The 3,535-nt window shown below is 45.5% G+C and overlaps 1 pseudogene; it reads right to left on the reverse strand.

The window, feature by feature from the left end:
* Nucleotides 1-304: 304 nt before the first annotated feature.
* Nucleotides 305-1,840, reverse strand: LOC124461766 (annotated as a pseudogene).
* Between the last annotated feature and the right edge of the window lie 1,695 nt (nt 1,841-3,535).

Genomic DNA, 3,535 nt, shown 5'->3' on the forward strand with positions numbered 1-3,535 from the left:
GCGACATTTGTCCCTCTGGTCGCCGGGCTGTCTATTAGTCGCTCTGGTCCCCGGCGACTGGAGGGACAAATGTCGCTCAATGGTCTTGTGCACGGGACCATTGAGCGACAATTGTCCCTCTAGTCGCCGGGACTAGGGGGACTCCCGCACTTTTAATGGGAGTGTCGCCAGTTTGTCCCCGGGGACAAGCGACATGTCCCGGGGTACTGAAGTGAAGAACTTAAAAATTAGTTTGGCGGATCCATAGTATATAACATTTATTAAATTTATTTACAGATTTTACACAAAAAAACAAAAACTGGCTTTTCTTTGGTTCGTTAATAACTTTAACGCTCAAGTGGAAAGAGAGAGAGAGAGAGAGAGATATAGTGGGGAACAGAGAAAGAGATAGAGCAGGGTTGATTTTGCAGAGAGAATTAAGAAATATTTAATTGCCATCCATGGCCGTCGAGGGGGAACGAAATTCATCCAAATGACTGGCATCGTTCTCATTGTCATTGTCCTCCAAGTCATCGTCATCCATATCCAGATCATCTTCCTCCTCTTTGGGTGTGCTGCGGCATTTCGGGGTGGTCAACTCATTCTCATTATTGTTGTGATTGAGAGCCGAATCATCGGGTAATTGCTCATGATCCTGCTCGTTATGTCCACCTTCCGTATGCTCCTTGGAAATGTCATCCTTGTGCTCATCATTGGATTTCTCCTGCTGCTGTTGCTGTTGGCGTTCATTCTCATGCACATTGCCATTGATCACATCGCTAATTTCACTCTTAGCTCTTGTGGGTGCTGTGGCCTCATCGTCCTCGTGCTCCTCATCGCCATCCATGAGCGGGGAATTCCGATTCTTCTCGTGGGTGGTCAGGGAGAGCGGCAATTGTGGAGTATTTGACCGACTCACAGGCGCCTCCTCATCCATATCATTGGAATGCTGGGACATGGTATCAATATCTTCTGATTTCAAGCTCATGGGACTCTTGAGATAATCATGCGACATGCCCGACAGATTGCCCATGTTCATGCTGGGCTGGCTGCCAGCACTCGAGCTGGAGTTCTGCCCCAATTGGGCTCCATGATGCTGACTCAGATAACCATTCATGGCCGCGTGTCCCAGGGCACTCATTGTGGTGGTCACATTGCCCTCATCTCGGCCCGTTTCTGGGCTGCGCGAGCATTCTTAAACCAGTAGACCACATTATTGACATCCAAAGGCTTGCGACCTCGACACGACTCCAAGGCATTCAATTGCACCACATAATTCTGAATATGCTGGCGTGAAGGATGGGGATTCTCTTGGAACCATTTCTGCAATTTGGGCAACTCCATTTCCGGATCGAAACTGGTTCGCATGCGAGTCTTCTGATTGGCATACTGAGGCGGAGCATGTGACCCTACATGATGATGATGATGATGTATCGAAGGATGCATGGCCGGATGCATAGATGGATGTACAAGCATACCAGAATGATGACCGGGACCAGCAGCCACACCCCCAGCCCCACACTGTCCAGCACTGGGATGATGGGCAGCGGCCACTGCCTCATTGGCCAGCAACAAACTCTCTCGGCTGCCCATGGAACCGGCATGAGCTGCTGCTGCTGCGGGAGCCGCAGCCATTGGTGCAGTGCCCACTCCCACAGGAAAATCGACCAATTCATTGGGTCCTGCCCCACTGCACAGCAGACGGTGCTGTCATGAAGGGCAACATTTTGGGGGTCATGGCTGAGGCCTGGGGAGAGAGTTGATTTGACCACCATTGATCAAATTTGCGACGCAAATGATCCGATATATCCCCACCGGGCATGGCATATGTATTCTGATGCGAACTGCGACAAATCTGTGAGACACATGGAAAAGCATTACAAGAGGGTCAAAAGAGGGACAGATTGGGAATGTATTATATAGTTATTAATGATATTTTGGAGACTTTCTTTTTCTATTCTTACAGAAGGTTAACTCAGTTTATAACAAGAGCCCTAGAGATTTAACTCTTTGAACTTCTAAAACGATTTCTGCCAAGACAAACTTAAGCTAAGGCCATAAATAATAGTTGAGACTTTCGAAAATTCTTTTAGTTTATTTTATCTTTCATTTGGTTGTTTTGCAACAATATTATAAGCCCTGTTGGACTGAAAGACCTTCAGTTCAATGGTGACACAGACTAAGCGGTCGTCATAAAAATCACGCCAGGAATAAAGTCGAGTCGGGTAAGAGCCTTCAAGTCCTGGGGTTTACTTAGCCATAAATGGATAGGTAACCGATAGATAGATATCATATGGCAACAGCTAGATAGATATTGCATATATAACAGACAGAAAACCCCTTTCACCACCGCCCCTCCCCCCTTCCCATCATCCAAACCAACTGATATTAACTAACGATTTGCTACTTGTCTACTCCGTGCTGTCCGCACTGTCCGCGCTTCTTCTATATAGAGAGATAGATAGATAGGTAGATAGTCTCCCTCTGATAGGCAACGATATAGCAGCTTATGAATTTAACAAATAGTGAAACAGACTACAGAAATAGAATTTGTGTTCGTGGTATATACAGATACAGATAGATATTTCCAATTCACTCGGGGCCCCAATATTACGGCTACCGATGAATTAAATGCTCAAAAAAAGATATGGCTTAATGCTCTATTCTACACTAGTCCACCAATACTCTCTCTCTGTCACTCTCCTCCGCCTGCTCCTGCTAGCTTTACTCTGCTCGTCACCCAAATACGTGAGCTTCTGCTCATGGACATAGAATAGATAATGTCTCTATGAGTTGGCTGGTCGGTTGGTTGGTATTTGCTATCAGCTAAGGAGGCGCCTCAAATCACTTAAGCTGCTCGAAACACACTCACACACACACACACACACACACAGAAAGGGTGGTATGGAAGAACGGTGAGGTGTGGGATGGGGTGGTATGGGACAGACACCTAATTGTAAATAAAATGGGTTGACGGTTTGTCTTATGCCGACTTTGGGGTTCGGGGGTATTATTAAATTGATTTTCCTATCGCGTATTTGTAATGTTCTATGGCTACCTCTACCTAGATGCACACTAGGTCTTCACCCACACAGACACACACACGTAATAATTGAGAATTATGGAAAATGCTTATCATGTGATTAGAGAGCGAGAAAGAGCCAGAGAGGGAGTGAGAGGGAGGAAGAGACTGCTTTGCTAATATTAATCAGGGCCAATAAAACTCTAGTCACAATATCAATTGAAGGGTATTTCGGGCCGTGATTTCTGTTTGATGATGATAGTGAACTAGGGTGTCGTCATCAGTCTTTAACATTGAAAATCATTCTGACTCTCCTTATTTTACTTTTGTCTTTTTCTTGTCGTTTTCTTTTAATGCCCAACTTTCGAGAATGTGTGCAATGTGCCCGACAAAACACTTGAACAGAACCGAGGCCCAAACCTACTACGAATGAATAAACGAAGAAGAAAAAAAACAAACTCAAGCATACTTGAGTAGGAATTGACAGGTTGAGAGACATTAAGAGAAAGAGGTAGAGAGAGAGAGAGAGAGAGA

This window comes from Drosophila willistoni, unplaced genomic scaffold (genome assembly GCF_018902025.1).
Source record: "Drosophila willistoni isolate 14030-0811.24 unplaced genomic scaffold, UCI_dwil_1.1 Seg635, whole genome shotgun sequence".
NCBI lineage: Eukaryota > Metazoa > Arthropoda > Insecta > Diptera > Drosophilidae > Drosophila > Drosophila willistoni.